This window comes from Balaenoptera borealis (assembly GCF_965194805.1).
Source record: "Balaenoptera borealis genome assembly, chromosome: 18".
Classification (NCBI taxonomy): domain Eukaryota; kingdom Metazoa; phylum Chordata; class Mammalia; order Artiodactyla; family Balaenopteridae; genus Balaenoptera; species Balaenoptera borealis.
The window spans coordinates 38,146,750-38,164,478 of NC_138877.1; the positions used below are offsets into that span (position 1 = coordinate 38,146,750).

The 17,729-nt window shown below is 31.8% G+C and overlaps 1 long non-coding RNA gene across 1 annotated transcript; it reads left to right on the forward strand.

Moving 5' to 3' along the window:
* Positions 1 to 475: 475 nt before the first annotated feature.
* LOC309615946 lies at positions 476 to 12,732 on the forward strand. The gene is made up of 2 exons (XR_014237164.1): positions 476 to 10,714; positions 11,038 to 12,732. It is a non-coding gene; the product is annotated as an uncharacterized lncRNA (long non-coding RNA).
* The last annotated feature ends 4,997 nt before the right edge of the window (positions 12,733 to 17,729 follow it).

Consider the following 17,729-nt stretch of genomic DNA (forward strand, 5'->3'; position numbering starts at 1 on the left):
AAATATATATTGTAATATTAAAATATTTAAAATATAATATATTATAAAACATAATCTATTATATAATAGATAATATATAATTATATTATTATATATTAATATGATAATTATAATAATGATTATAATAGTAACTATAATTATAATTATGGAATTATAATTATATAACATATAATTATATAATTAGTATACATTATCTATATATAATATATAATATGTTATGATAATGTATATAACATGTAAAATATATTATATATTATACATACATATATGTATATATTATACATATATTATATACAAGTGTAAATATAAAATATGCAACATTTTAATGTTAAAAATTAACATTTTAATATAAAAATATTAAATTTTGATATTAAAATATTATATTTAACATTGTATAATATATAAAATAGTGTAATATATTTTATATGTTAAAAATATGTAGTAGAATATATTATAAGAATATATATTTTATATATATAACATATATAATATATAGTATATACATTATAATATATATTATAATTTATATATTTTATATTATAATTTATTTATATAGTATATTATAAAATATATTATATATCATACATACATATATACATATAATGTATGTATATTATACATATATTATATAAAAAATATAAATATAAAATACATATTTTAATATTAAATATATAATTTAAAATATTTTACATATGAAATATATAATATGCATATATAATATTATATATTTTATAATATATGAAATATATTATATATAAAATATTAAATATTTTATATTATAATAATTATAATATTGTATATGATATATATAAAATATAATATTCTGTATAATATATTATATAGAATATGACATACATAGAATAATATACATAATATATTATAACATATATGGAATAGTCCATCTTAAAGCAGCAGAATCCACATTCTTATTAAGTGCACATGAAAGTCTCCAGAATTGATCTCATGCTAGGCCACAAAACAAGTCTCAATAAATTTAAGGTGATTGAAATCATATCAAACATCTTTTCCAACCAAAACAGTATGACACTAGAAATCAAGTACTAAAACTAAACTGCAAAAAACAGAAACAGGTGATGTTGGGCAATATGTTATTAAACAACCAAGGATCAGTGATGAAATCAAAGAGTAAAATTAATAATATCTTGAAACAAAAGAAAATGGAAAGACAATGATCCAATATTGATGGGGCACAGCAAAAGCACTAAATGAGGGAAGTTTATAACAATAATATACTATTTCAAGAAATAAAATACCTCAAATGAACAATCTAAACTTACCCTAAAGCAACGAGAGAAAGAAGAACAAACAAAACCCAAAGTTGATAGAAGTAAAGAAATAATAAAGATCAGAGCATAAATAGAGACTAAAAGAATATATACTATCAATGAAAATAATAGTTGTTCTTTGAAAGAATAGCCAAAATGGATAAACTTTTAGCCAGATTCAAAAAAAAAAACAAACAAACAAAAGATGTCCCACATAAATAAAACCAGAAATGAAAGAGAAATTACAACCAACACCATGGAAATCTAAAGATCATAAGAGATTACTATGAAAAACTTTATGCCAATCAAATAGACAATCTAAAAGAATCTCTGAAGACTTAGGAAGAAATAGAAAATATGGAGGAGAAATTGGCAGTAATGAGATTGAATTGGTGAAATTAAAAAATAAATAAATTTTAAAAACTGTCAAAAAACAAAAATCCAGGACCAGAGAGCTTTTACAGGAGAACTCCATCAAACATTTGAAGAAAAGTTAGCACCTATCCTTCTGTAACTATTCCAAAAATAATTGAAGAGAAAGAAAAACTTCCAAACTCATCCTGATATCAAAAGCAGACAAAGACACTGAAGAATCAACATTATATGACCATCTCAATAGATGCAGAAAAAGCATTCAACAAAATTCAACATTTATTCATGATTAAAAACTCTCAACCTGAGTACTGAGGGAACATATTTCAACATAATAAAGGCCATATATGACATACCTACAACCAACATCGTAATCAAGGGGAAAAGCTAAAAGCATTTCCTCTAAGGACAGGAACAAGACAAGGGTGCTCACTATTGCCACTTTAATTTAATATAGTTTTGGAAGCCCTACCCACAGCAATCTGATCGGAAAAATAAATAACGGAAATCCTAATTGGAAAGGAAGAAGTAAACCTGTCACTATTTGCAGATACTATATGTAGAAAACTCTAAGGACTCCACTAAAAAAAACTATTAGAACTAATAAATGAATTCAGTAAAGTTGCAGAATACAAAATTAATATACAGAAATCTGTTGTTTTTCTATATATTAACTGCATTATCAGAAAGAGAAAGGGAGAAAACAATCCTGTTTACAATTGTATCAAAAAGAATAAGAATAAATCTAACCAAGGAGGGAAGAGACCTGTACTTAGAAAACTATAAGACATTGATCAAAGAAATTGAAGACTACACTAACAAATGGAAAGATACACTATGCTCATGGATTAGCAGAATTAATATTGTTAAAAATGACCATACTACACAAGGCAATCTGCAGATTCTATGCAATCCCTATCAAAATATCACTGGCATTTATCAGAACTAGAACAAGTAATTCTAAAATTGTGTGAAAACACATAAGGTCTTGAATAGCCAAAATAATCTTGAAAAAAAAGAACAAAGCTGGAGGTATGCTCCCTGATTTCAAATTAAACTACAAACCTAAAGTAATTAAAACCCTATTGTATTGCCACAGAAACATATCTGTAGATCAGTGGAACAAAATAAACCCATACTTATGTGGCCAATTAACCTACGACAAAGGAAGCAGGAATATACAATGAAGAAAAACAGTATCTTCAGTAAGTAGTATTCTTAAAACCAATCTGGGGCCTATCTGCTCAACCTTTTTTTCACTGTAAGTTGGGAGGAAATAGAGCTGTTCATCCCTTGCATAATTCTATAGAACAGACTTCAACAGCAGCATAATATTCTTCTTGGAAGGAGTCAGTTTTTCTCAGAGGAAAACAATTTTAGACATTAATATGTAGAGCAATTTAATATAGCTTCAAAACCTTATCTTCATTAAAATAATCTTATTTCACATTTATATCACCAAAGGCCCATTTAGGTGATTTCCTTACTCTCACTTCTCCCAAAAGGTGAACTTCTCCCCAGTGAATTTTGCCTCTAACCAATAAAACTTTAGAATTACATGTCCCCTAATTCTATCCATCTATTATCAGATATTGGGGTCGAGTCTCAAAAGGCTCTCTATAAAATGCCTCTAGAGTTAGTCTTTTCAATAGAATACAGTGTATATTTAGCCATATATATATTTAGCATAAGTTTAGCCTGATAGCTAAACATAAGAAGCCATTAAGTGACATTAATTGTTGAATATATAACCAGTTTTGCTCACCCTACATACCAGAAAATGACCTGAAATGGATAGAAATAACTTCCTATTTCCAAAATCTTTTGAAAAGCATACTGGAAGTGCTTTCCCCAACCTGTTCCTGACACACACACACATAGGACTGAATGAAGACAACAAGGGAACTTGTTGAGAATGACTTTATAAATTTAAATGTGTGTGTGCACCAGTTTCATAATTTTGAAATATTAATGAAACTGTTTTCTGATGTCTTCTGATTCTCTTGCCCCCTCACCCATTTCAGCAGAACTTACTGTTCTATGCTCACTGCTCCATAGAAGGCAATGTTAGATAAAGCAGTTTCTTCTAACTTTTGAATTTCAGATGACTAGTCCTTGAGGAGAGTAGAGAGAACACACACCATAAACAATACGCTTTTGAAAGGATAATAGAGAAAATGCTTTGTTTTCCTGGTAGAACTAGGGGAAGAAATAGGACTAGAGAACCCCAGAATAAAACAGATCTGTGTGAAGAACCTAAGCATAAGATCTTAAACAGCCTCATAGTGTTTCCTCAGTAGAAGCATAAAAATGATTTCCTTCAGTAGACCTTTGAAGATTTAATTGAAGAAAGATTCAGTGACAGCCCATATGCATGGACAACTAAGAACCCAGCAGGGTGATGGATGAATCAGTAAATATCATAATGGACAGTTGATGATGAGAACCAGATGGCGCTCTTTCAGCAGCAAGTAACAAACAACCCAACTGACAATGACTTAAGAAATAAGGGCATTATTTTTTTTTTTAACTAAAGACCATACTTTATTCAGATTTCTTTCATTTTTTATTGAAGTACAGTTAATTTACAATGTTGGGTTAGTTTCAAGTGTACAGCAAAGTGATTTGTATATACATATATATACATATATATATATATATATATATATATATATATATATTCAGATTCTTTTCCATTATAATAAATAAGGACATTCTTTGAACCATAAAGCAAGACTCAGGAGGTCTGTTTAATTTAGCACACAATTATGTCATCAAGACCCTGGGGATTTTCATATTTTTCTCGGTCAACCTCAGCTGTTGGCTTTAGTTCTGTCTTTTCTTCCAGGATCACTGGACAGCTGCCATAGATCTTGGCATCATATTTATTACACTGCCTCCAAAGAAAAGAAGAGTATTTTCTCCTTGAAATTCACTTCATTAGAAAGAAAAAATATTGCTTAAGATACATAATGCAATCTATTTGTATTTTAGAGGATATGCCTATACTTAGCTGAATGCAGGCAAAAATTTGTGAATTCTGTTGGCAGGAAAGTGAGGTAAAGGGGATTTAAGGTAAGGGGTGCAAATATGTATCTGGCAAATAAAAATGTGTCACCCATTTCTTCCAGTCTATATCTTTTACCACTTGACCTTAGAGTACACACACCCATGACCCGGAGAAAGGGGAGAGATTTCTTCATTGACATGTGTTCTTCAGTGTTGATAGAATTATTTAAATAAAATCAAAACCAAGCCCCCCTCCAAAAAAAACCCCTTACAGTGAGTTATATGAAATATGATTATATTTCTTACAAAATTAAGTCTACAAAAAGAGACTCAATAGATATAGCCATTAAGATAGAAACATATGAAACCACATGAATCATATGTACTTTTGAGAGAGACAAATGTGCAAAGATTTTAGGTTTAATATTAATTCCTTATGGTGTAATAAGAAAAACTGTCCATAAGTGATCCAAGATGCTCTTTCTGCTTTGCCTGAACAATAAGATAACAGGGATTGAGACTCCCCTTTCCCTCAGCAGGAGTGGGGCTACACTTACTACACTAGTGTCTTTCTCATCCTTACAGTATGGTTGCTAGATAAACTACAGGATGCTCAGTTAAATCTAAATAAAAGAAAGACAACAAATAATACTTTAGTGGGACTTCCCTGGTGCTGCAGTGGTTAAGAATCCACCTGCCACTGCAGGGGACATGAGTCGATCCCTGGTCTGGGAAGATCCCACATGCCATGGAGCAACTAAGCCCATATGCCACAGCTACTGAGCCTGCGTGCTGCAACTACTGAAGCCCACATGCCTAGAGCCTGTGTTCTGCAACAAGAGAAGCCACCGCAATGAGAAGCCCACACATTGCAACGAAGAGTAGCCCCCACTCACCACAGCTAGAGAAAGCCTGCTCTCAGCAGTGAAGACCCAATGCAGCCAAAAAAGAAAATAATAATAATAATTTAGCATAAGTAGGACCTAAATATTGAACAATGCATATTTATATTAAATATTTGTTGTTAACCTGAAATTCAAATTTGACTGGCTTCCTGTGTATTTATTTGCTAAATCTGGCAAACTACCTTAACCAGAGGAGTTGGAATGTCCCAGGGCCATTCAAGTCTCCAAGTGCTTCTGGGTACCCAGATTTCCCAGAGATTATTTTTCAACAGCAGGCACCATAAATTTAAACAATCTGGCCGAGAGGTAGCTGCAATACAAGTTGTGACTATAACACTTTTCACAATTTCCCTAAAAAACAAGGGAAAACTGTGGGGGTGAAGTCTCCTTCCAATGGACCATGTGCAGTAGAATACCCCAGTGCCTGCATTCTCCTCTTTAAGATAATCAAAGAAGCAAGCATTCATGCCTTCTCTTGTCTTGTTGACTGAGTCATACGTGTTTCTTGCCTCCCTGATTCCCATGCCACCAAGAAAATGAGAGTTACTTCTTACTTTTGTGAAACTGCCTTCCACTCTTGAGACAAGGACCAGGTGAGATGTATGTCTGTTCTTCCCATAGGGACACAGTCATATCCCTTATTTCTTCATAATACATACAAAAGGACTCTAGTTCCTAGGACAGTGCTTGACATATAATAAAACCTTAATAATTTTTTTACTGAGTAAATGAATCAATTAATTTTACTTCACGATTGGACATAACTCAAAGGAAATACATTCTAGAAAAAATAAGGATTGATATTCCCTGACCACTTTCAGAAGTCACAGACTGAGAATACCCATAGGTAAATCCTGCTAGGCACTGGTTTATTGATTAAGCATAAATTTATAGAGCTGAAATCTGGCTGAGTACACTTTATTCAAGTGATCAAAATTAACACCATCCATGATGGAAGAACTGTGTGCAACTTGCTATGTTGAAATAAGAACACCATATAACTTCTGTGATAGTTCTGCCAAAGATGTATAAAATAAATCTAGACTATAATTATGAGGAAATATCAGACACAGTCAAGTTGAGGGACATTCTGAGAAATAATTGTCCTGTGATATTCAAAATTCTGAGGAACTGTTCAGACTGAATGACACTGAAGAAAATAATAACCAAAAGTAATGCATGATCTTGAAATGGCCCATTTCATTATTGAAACTTTTGATGGAACTTGAATAGAATCTAGGGATTAGATGGTAGTACTATCTTAGTGCTAAATTTCTGATCATGATGGTTTTGCAATGGATATAGAGGAGAATGTCCTGGTATGTTGAAATAATGCTCTAATTATTCATTGATAACCAACATATCTGAAAGATCCTACAACAATCATCATGAAGATATCATATCCTCAATCTACTCTAAAATCATTCAGATAAAGCAGTTTTTGTACAAATTTTGTAACTTTTCAATTGAAATTGTTAATAAATATAAAGAAAACAACAACAGTAACAATAATAACTGGGATGATAGCACTCAACAATCCAGAAATCCTGGTTTCAAGGCCAGAAACCTCTTCTTCGGAAGGCCTTTCTGTTCCTGACATTGTTTTCCAGTGAGAAGAGAACAGAGGTAGAAAAAAACTATCTAGACTAGATGGTCCTGCTGGAGAAGATGAGAAACTAGAGCACTTTCTCAAGGGCCTAGTGCCATAGACTTTGTGAATCCCATACAGAAAGTGCTTTTTTTGCAGAGTAACCGAGGGTAACTGAGCTTCCCTTAGCCAAAGTGTGAAGGTCTCCTGAAAAACATTGGACTCACTGTGAGTAAGAAAGATACCTAAAAATTACTAAAGCCTATTGATTATTCCTTTTAAAAAATAACAAATTTATGTGGTTTGTTATGCATAGACATTCTTTGTAATTTAGTTGCTTCTGGGGAGCGGAATTGACTGGCTAAGGACTGGAAAAGAGGGAGATTTTAACTGTGTACCCTTGAATTTTGCACTATGTACATGCATTTCCTGTTCACAAAAATAAACAAAAGCTACATAAAATAGTCATTATTTTTTTTTTTTTGTCCTCGCCACGCGGCTTGCAGGATTTTAGCTCCTCGACTAGGAATTGAACACAGGCGACGACAGTGAAAGTGTCAAGTCCTAACCGCAGGACCGGCAGGGAATTCCCAAAAGAGTCATTATTTTTAATGTACCTATGTTGAGATAGGGCATCACTGTCCCTTTTTCTGGTTGGTAGGGAAAATGGATTCTAAGTATGGGAATGTATGATGAGAAAAGAAATGTTCACATTTCTTCTCTCAGACAAGTTCAGTTTATTGAGTTCAGATTCTTTTTTTTTTTTTTTAATTAATAGCTACTTTATTTATTTATTTATTTAGCTGTGTTGGGTCTTCATTTCGTGCGAGGGCTTTCTCTAGTTGCAGCAAGCAGGGGCCACTCTTCATCGTGGTGCGCTGGCCTCTCACTATTGCGGCCCCTCCTGTTGCGGGGCACAGGCTTCAGACGCGCAGGCTCAGCACTTGTGGCTCACGGGCCCAGTTGCTCCATGGCATGTGGGCTCTTTCCAGACCAGGGCTCGAACCCGTGTCCCCTGCATTGGCAGGCAGATTCTCAACCACTGTGCCACCAGGGAAGCCCTAAGTTCAGATTCTTGATATGCTTTCTTCAATCTATTTCTGTGAACCTTAAGGTTATTGTATACTATGCCCAAATTCTGACACTCTGCTGCCTGCCAGTTTTAGCTTTGTGTGTTGTTGATTGTTTGCTGTTTTAGGGAGTACCTGTGGGCATTTTAGAGAAATTCTGGGTAACTATGCATGAGAGGCTTTTAGCCAAATGCTATTTTACAACAAAATTCATAGACGAACAAATATTTGAATCACAAACTGAATGGAATTAACCTTAAATTTTAGCGTTGGAGTGATAACAATATTTAATAATTTTGTAAACAAGAGCTCCAAAAATGTAGAATATAATTATAGACAGTTAGTAAACATAAATAGATTGAACAGTATAGATAAAACCATGTCCAATTAAATAGCTGTATTGTTTTTAAATTATGTTCCAAATGTATTATTATTAAATTCTTAACTTCAAATGACAGAAAACTACTCTAAAGTATGAGTAGTGAATATTCTATATATTGATTCAGATATATAAAAAAATAGTTGACAGTCCATTGGTCTTTTTAGGCACACTCAGATTCTCTTACATATGAGAAATATAGCAGTATGCTTCTTGTTATTCTAGGAATCAAGATTCACAGAATGTACTCCCAGCACTTAATATCCATGTTAACAAGAGGATATTAATAACAGGGCAGCCTAAGTTACAGAGTGTAATCAGCATAAAAATGCATTCCACATGTAATTTTGCAACTGTGTTTTGAAAATCATATCATTCTATGAATATATATGATGATATAAGAAATATATTTCAGTTTTATAAAACTGTGTGGAGGAGTTTGTAGAAATTACAAATTGAAAAATTTTATCTAAAAAATATATTTTTAGTTCTCAGTAAGAATATTTTCTCATTGTTATTAGCATGTACACAGGCACACATCAAGAATGTCTTATTTATTTTCATGTTTTTATTTATTTGGCCACACTGCACAGCATGTGGGATCTTAGTTCCCTGACCAGGGATCAAACCCATACCCACTGCAGTGGAACCATGGATTCTTAACCACTGGACTGCCAGGGAAGTTCCATGTTTTTATTTAAATTCCCCTTCTCAATTCTGATAAATCATATGTTAAAAATCTTAATAAGTATGACCATTTTTTATTATGAAAGTTGATCAATATATAAATTACTAAAATTTTAATTTTCGCTGTTTGGTGTTGTGGTCAAAAACACACAACATAAAATGCACAATACTTTGTTAAGTGTACAGTGTTAAGTATACAATTCAGTAGTGCTATGTACACTCATATTGTGTGTTTTTTTTTTTTTTTACTCATATTGTTGTGAAATGTATTTCCAGAACTTTTTATCTTGAAAAACTGAAACTCTCTCTACACTATAAACAATAAGTACCATTTCCCCCCTCATCCAGTCTTTGGTAACCTCCCTTCTACTTTTCATTTCTATGAATTTTTAATACATTAGATACCTCATATAAATAGAATCATGCTGTATTTGTTTTTCATGACTGGTTTATTTCACTTAGTATAATGTCCTCAAGACTCATCCATGTTGTATCATGTGACAAGATTTCCTTTCTTATAAGGCAGAATAATATTCCATTGTATGTCTATATCACATTTTGTTTACTCATCTATTCATTAATAGATATTTGGGTTGCTCGGCTTTTGTGGATAATGCTGCTATGAACATGAGTGTGAAAATTCAGCTTTGAGACCATGCTTTCAAAATATACCAAGAAGTAGGATTGCTGCATCATATGATCATTTTATTTTTAGATTTTGGAATAAATGATACTATTTTCTATAGTCGTTGCTCCATTTCACAATCCCACCATAAGGATTCCAATTTCTCTGCATCCTCACAAACACTTGTTATTTTCTGGTTTTTGTTTGTTTTTGTTGTTGTTTTTGATAGTGGCCACCCTAATGGTATAAGGTGATATCACATTGTAATTTTTATTTGCATTTCTTTCATGATTATTGATGGTGAACATCTTTTAATATGTTGTTGGTCATTTGTATATCTTCTTGGAGAAATGTCTATTCAAGTCTTTTGCCCATCTGTAATGCATTATTTTCTTGTTGTTGTTGCTTAGGATTAGGGTTAGGGTTAGTTTTAGGAGTTTTTATTCTAGATATTAACCCTTTTTTCAGGTATATTATTTGCAAATATTTTCTCCCATTCCATAGATTGTGTTTTCACTCTATTGGTTGTTTTCTTTGCTACATAGAGGTTTTTAAATTTTATGTAGTCTCAATTGTCTATTTTTGTTTCTGTTGCTTGTGCTTTTGGTACCATATCCAAGAAATCATTGCTAAACCCAATACTATGAAGATTTTTCTTTTTATTTCTTCTAGGAATTTTATAGCTTTAGGTCATACATTTAGGTCTTGAATGCATTTTGAGTTAATGTTTGTATGTGGTGTAAGGTAAGGATCTAAAATAATTCATTTACATGTGGATATTTAGTTGTCCTAGGTAAATTTTTTTTTTTTTTTAAGATTTTTTTTTTCTTTTAATTTTTATTTATTTATTTATGGCTGTGTTGGGTCTTCGTTTCTGTGCGAGGGCTTTCTCTAGTTGCGGCAAGTGGGGGCCACTCTTCATCGCGGTGCGCGGGCCTCTCACTATTGCGGCCTCTTGTTGCGGAGCACAGGCTCCAGACGCGCAGGCTCAGTAATTGTAGCTCACGGGCCTAGTTGCTCCGTGGCATGTGGGATCTTCCCAGACCAGGGCTCGAACCCGTGTCCCCTGCATTGGCAGGCAGACTCTCAACCACTGCGCCACCAGGGAAGCCCTAGGTAAATTTTTTGAAGACATTGTCTTTCCCCATTGAGTGGTTTTGGCACCCTTGTTGAAGATCATATGATCATATATTGGAGGGTTTATTTCTGTGTTCTCTATTCTACTCCATTGGTCTATAGGTCTGCATTTATGCCAGTGCCACATTGTTTTGATTACTGTATTTTTGTAATATGTTTTGAAAACAGAAAGTGTGAAGTCTCCAGATTTGTTTTTCTTTCTCAAAATTGTTTTGGCTGTTTGCAGATCCCATGGAATATATAAATTTTAGGATTTTTTTTCCTATTTACACAAAAAATGCTTCTAGGATTTTGACAGATATAACTTTAGAATCTTTAGATGGCTTTAGGTAGTATTAAAAACTTAATATAAGGTTTTCCAATCTATGAACATGGGTTATATTTTCATTTATTTTTCCCTTTGATTTTTTTCTGTCAATGTTTTGAGGTTTTCAGTGTACAAGTATTCCACCTCTTTGGTTAGGTTTATTACTAAGTATTTTATTTTATGCTATCACAAATTAAGTTTTCTTAATTCTTTTTTGAATGTTTATTTTTAGTATATAGAAATGCAACTGATTTTTGTGTGTTCATTTTTTTGTTCTGCAACTTTGTTGAATTTGTTAGTTCTGATATTTTTTGGTGAAGTCTTTAGAGTGTTCTACATATAAGATAATGTTATCTTCAAACAGAGATAATTTTATTTCCTCCTTTCTATTTGGAAAGTCATTTGGATGCCTTTCATTTCTGTTTCTTGCCTAATTGTTCTGGCTAAGGCTAACAATACTATATTGAATAGGAGTTATGAAAGTCGGCTACTTGTCTTATTGCAGATATTGGAGGAAAATCTTTCAGTCTTTCACCACTGAGTACAATGTTAGCTGTTGGCTTTTCATATATGACCTCTATTATGTTGAGGTAGTTTTCTTCTGGTCACTTTTTGCTGAGTGTTTTTTATCATGAAAGGGTATTGAATGTTGTCAAATGCTTTTTCTGTATCAATTGAGATGATCATGTGGTTTTTATCCTTCATTCTGTTAATGTGATGTATTACATTGATTGATTTTTTTGTATTAAAACATCCTTCCATTCCAGGTATAAATCCCACTAGGTCAAGGTGTACTATTCTTTTGATATGCTGCTGAATTCAGTTTCCTGATATTTTGTTTAGAGTATTTGTATCAATATTTATCAGGGATGTTGGTCCTTAATTTTCTTTTCTTGTAGTATCTTTGGCTTCAGTGTCAGGGTAATGCTGACCTCATAGAATAAGCTTGGAAGTGTGCCTTTCTCTTCAATATTTTGGAAGAGGTTGAGAATAGTTGGTGTTAATTTGTCTTTAAATATTTGGTAGAATTCTCCAATGATGTAATCTCTAGTTTTGAGCTTTTCTTTTTTGGGAGGTTTTTGATTACTGATTCATTTCCCTTTTTAGTTATTGTTTTGTTAAGATTTTCTATTTCTCCATGAGTCAGTTTCTGTTGGTCATGTGTTTCTAGGAAAGGATCCATTTCTTATAGGTTATCCAATGTGTTTGCATGTAATTGTTCATAGTATTCTATTTTAACCCTTTTTATTTCTGTTCTGTTGTTTAATGCCTGCTTTTATATTTCTGAATTTAGTTATTTGAGTGTTTTCTCTTTTTTACCTTAGTTAATTTAGTATTTGTCAATTTTGTTGATTTTTTTTTTAAAACCAACTTTTAGTTTTATTGATTATTTTCTGTTTTTCTATTCTCTGTTTTACTTATCTCTGCTCTAATATTTAATATTTTCTTCCTGCTGACAGAATTAGGTTTAGTTTTTTTTTTTCTTTTCTAATTCCTTACAGTGTAAAATTAGTTGTTGATTTGAAACTTTTTTCTTTATTAATGTATGTGCTTACAGCTCTAAGTTTTCCTCTTAGCACTGCTTATGCTGCCATCCATATTTTGTTTTTGTTTTCTCTTTTCTCAAAGTATTTTTAAATTTCTCTTGTGACTTCTTCTTTAACCCATTTAAGAATGTGTTGTTTAAGAATGTATTGTTTGCTTTTCATGAATTTGCGGATTTTCATTTTTTTCTTTTACTATTGATTTCTAGTTTCACCTCATGGACCAGAAATGATAATTTCCCTTACTTCAATCTTTTAAAATTGTTAAGATTTGTTTTGTGGCCTAACATGAAGTCTATTGTGGAAAATATTTTATGTAACCTTGAGAAGAATGTATATTCTGCTATTCTAGAGTGGCGTGTTTTATATATATTGTTGTCTATATTGTTGTTAAGTCCTCTGTTTCTTTATTTCTGTCTGGTTGTTCTATCCACTGTTCTATCCAAAGTGAGATATTTAAGTCTCCTGCTATTATTTGTCTTCTTTTTATTTCTCCCTTAAGTCTGTCAAACTTTGTTTCATATATTAAGGGCCCAGATATTGGGTGTACAAATATGTACAGCTGTTATACCTTCTCGGTGAATTGGCACTTTAATCATTATATAATGTCCTTCTTTTTCTCATAACAGTTTTCAACTTAAAATCTAGTTTGCCGGATATTGGTATGACCACTCCTGATCTCCTTGGTTTACCATTTTTATGGAATATCTTTTTTCTTCATTTCATTTTCAGTTTCTTTGTGTCCTTAGGACTAAAATGAGTCTCTTGTAAATAGCATACTTTTAATCCATTCAGCTAATTTATGTGTTTTGATTGTTGAGTTTAATCAACTTACATTTAAATTAATTATTGATACAAGATTATTACCAGTTTATTAATTGTTTTCTCTATGTTTTATAGCTTCTTTGTTCTCAATTTCCTCTCTTACTGCCTTCCTTTTGGTTTTATTGATTTTTGTGGTGATATGCTTTGATTCCCTTTCCATTTCCTTTGGTGTACATTTTATAGATATTTTCTTTGTGGTTACAATTGAATTTACAGTAAAAATCTTAAAGTTTTAAGCATTTTATTTTAAACTGATCAGTTTAATTTAACTTAATTTCAATCACCTACAAAACTCTACTACTTTACAGCTTCATCTCCCACTTTTTGTTATTGATTCACAAATTTCATCTTTACATATTGTAAATTCATTAACATGGATTTATAGTTATTTATTAAGTTTTTGTAGTTTAAATTTTATACAAGAATTAAAAGGGACCAAATTACAATAATACCTGTTACTAATATTTGTTTATATATTAACCTTTAATAGAGAACTTTATACTTTTGTATGACTTTATTTTCCTATCTAGTGTCATTTCATTTCAACCTGAAGGACTACCTTTAGCATTTCTTGCAGAAAAGGTCTAATGGTAATGAACTCCCTTGATTTTTGTTTATATGTGAGAGTCTTAATTTCTCCTTCATGTTTGAAGGATAGTTTTTTTCCAATATAGAATTTTTTGTTGACAGTATTGTTTTTAGTATTTTGAATACATTATCCCTCTCCCTTTTGGCCTGGAAAGTTTCTACTGAGAAATCCACTGATAATTTCATGGAAGTTCCCCTATATGCAAAAAGTTGCCTTTCTCTTGCTACTTTCAAGATTCTTTTCAATTTGATTTTTAGCAGATTGTTTGTAATGTGTCTTTATGTGGATCCCTTTGGGTTTATCATACTTGAATTACATTCAGTTTCTTGAATTTCTATATCTATTTAGTTCCACAGATTTGAAAATTTTGGGGGCACTATCACTTCAATCAAACTTTCTGCCTCTTTCTTTTTTTCCTTCTGGGACTTCCATCAGATATATTATAATGATTAATATCATAATGCAATTATGAATAAGTCACTCTAAACATTCAAGGGAAGGTTTTTGTGTGTAAGTTTTTAATTTCTTTGGGTAAATACCAAGGTGCATAATTGATGCATCATATGATAAGAACATGTTTATTTTTGTAAGAAGCTTTCAAACTGTCTTCCAAAATAGCTGTGCTAACACCAATTATGTGAGTCTCTATTACCCCACATCCTCGCCAATATTTGCTGTTGTCAGCATTCTGGATTTAGGCCATTCAGATAAGTGTATATAGTAGTATCTCCTTATTTTAACTTACATTTCTTTGATGACATATGTGGAGCATCTTTTCATATGCTTATTTGCCATCTGTATTTCTTATGTTCTTCTTAATATCTTGACTGTGTCTTTTGGCAGAGACAACATTTTTCATCTTAATTTTAATGAGGTCCAGTTTGTAATTATTTTCTATCATGGATTGTTCCTTTGGAACAATCTAAAACAGTCATCACCAAACCCATGGTCATCTTCATTTTCTTCTGTTTTACAGTTTTGCATTTTTCTGCATATGGGTATCCAATTTTTTAAAAGACTACTATTTGTTAGAAAGACCATCATTTCTCCATTGTAATACTTTTGCCCCTTTATTGAAATTCAGTTGAAGGGACTTCCCTGATGGTCCAGTGGTTAAGACTTCACCTTCCAATGCAGGGGGTGTGGATTTGATCCCTGGTCAGGGAGCTAAGATGCCACATACCTCACAGCCAAAAAACCAAAACATAAGACAGAAACAATACTGTAACAAATTCAATAAAGATGTAAAAAAAAAAAAACAGATAATTAAAAAAAATTAAATTCATTTGACTATATTAATGGGAGTCTAACTCTGGGCTCTCTATTTTATTCCATTGATCTAGTAGTCTAGTTTTTCTAATTCCATACTATCTTAATTGCTGTACATTAATAGCGTCAAGTAAATCTTGACGTTGAGTAGTGTCAGTCTTCTGACTTTTTTCTTCTTTAATACAGGCATACCTCATTTTATAAAATTTTGCTTTATTTTACTTTGCAAATATTATTTTTTTTACAAGTTGATGGTGTGTAGCAATTCTGCATGGAGCAAGTCTGTCAGTCTCTTTGTTTCTAACAGGATTTGCTCACTTTGTGTCCCTGTGTCACATTTTGGTAATTCTTGATATATTTAAAAAAATTTTTATTATTGTTATATTTGTTATGATGATAAGTGATTTCTGATGTTAATACCATGACTCACTGAAGGTTCAGATGATGGTTAGCAGTAAGGTATTTTTTTAACTAGGGTATGTACATTGCCTTTGTAGACATAATGCTATTGCACACTTATTAGACTACAATACAGTGTAAACATAACTTTTATAGGCACTGGAAAATAAAAAAAAAATTGTGTGACTCACTTTAATGTGATATTTGTTTCATTGTGGTGGTCTGGAACTGAACCAACAGTATCTCAAAAATATTCCTGTATTGTGTTGACTATTCTGGATCTTATTCCTCTCCATAAAGAATTTAGACTTAGTTTGTTGATATCAAAAAATATAACTTCCTGGTATTTTGATTGGAATTGCATTTAGATCTATAGAGCAAGTTGGAAGGACTGATATCTTGGTAATATCAAGTCTTTCTATCCATAAACATGGAATATTTCTCTAATTATTTAGTTCTTCTTTGATTTCATTCAATGGAGTCATGTAGCTTTCCTCATATAGATCATGCACATGTTTTGTTAGGTTTAAACATAAATGTTTCATTTGGGGTAAACATAAATGGTATTGTGTGTTTAACTTCAAATTCCACTAGTTTATTTTTGGTATGTAGAAAAATGATTGACTTTTTATATTAACGTTATATCCTGCTAATTTGCTGTAAACACTTGTTAGTTCAGGACTATTTTTGTCCACTCTCTCAAATTCTCTACATAGATGGTCATGTCATCTGTGAAAAGAGATAGTTTTATTTCTTCCTTCCCAAAATATATACCTATTTTTTTCTTTTAGTATGTCATTGCTGTAATTAGAAATTTCAGTACAATGTGGAAAAGAAGTGGGTGAGAGAAAACATCTTTGTTTTGCTCCTAATCTTGGTGGTAAAGATTTGTGTTTCTCCCCATTAAGTATAATGCAAACTGTAGGTTTTTTGTATATGTTTATTATTAAGTTGAGGAAGATCTCTACTCCTAGTTTGTTGTAGTTTTTGTCATAACCATATGTTATGTTTTGGAAAATTCCTTTTTCTGCTTCTATTGATATGATCATGTGATTCTTTTCTTCTTTAGCCTTTTGATTTGATGGATTACATTAATTGATTTTAGAATGTTGAACCAGTCTTGCAAACCTTGGATAAATTCCACTTGGTTCTACTGTGTAATCATTTTATGCATGGTTAGGTTTGATTTGCTAATATCTTGTTGAGTGTTTTTGTATCTGTGTTCATGAGGGATATTGATCTGTAGTTTTCATGTCGTGTCTGTCTAATTTTAGTAATAGGGTACTGCTGGCCTCATAGAATGAGTTAGGAACTATTACCTCTGCTTCTATCTTCTGAAACACATTAGAAAGAATTGGTATAACTCCTTTCTTAAATGTTTGGTAGATTTCACCAGTAAAACCATCTGCGCATGTTTTTAGTTTTGGAAGACTATTAATTATTGATTTGATTTCTTTTGTAGATATAGACCTATTCTGATGATATATTTCTTCCTGTGTGAGAAAACAATTAGTTGAGGGATTTTGACCATTCTAATAGGTGTGTAGTAGTAGCTCCTTGTTTTAGGAGATCACATCTTTAAAAAAATCATTGTATTTTTATCTAGGTTGTCAAATTTGTGAGCATATAATTATTCATGGTACTTTTTATGATTTTTTTTAATTTCCCTGAGATCTGAAAGAATTTTCTATCATTTCTGATAATACTAATTTGTGTCCTCTCACTTTTTTCTTAGTTA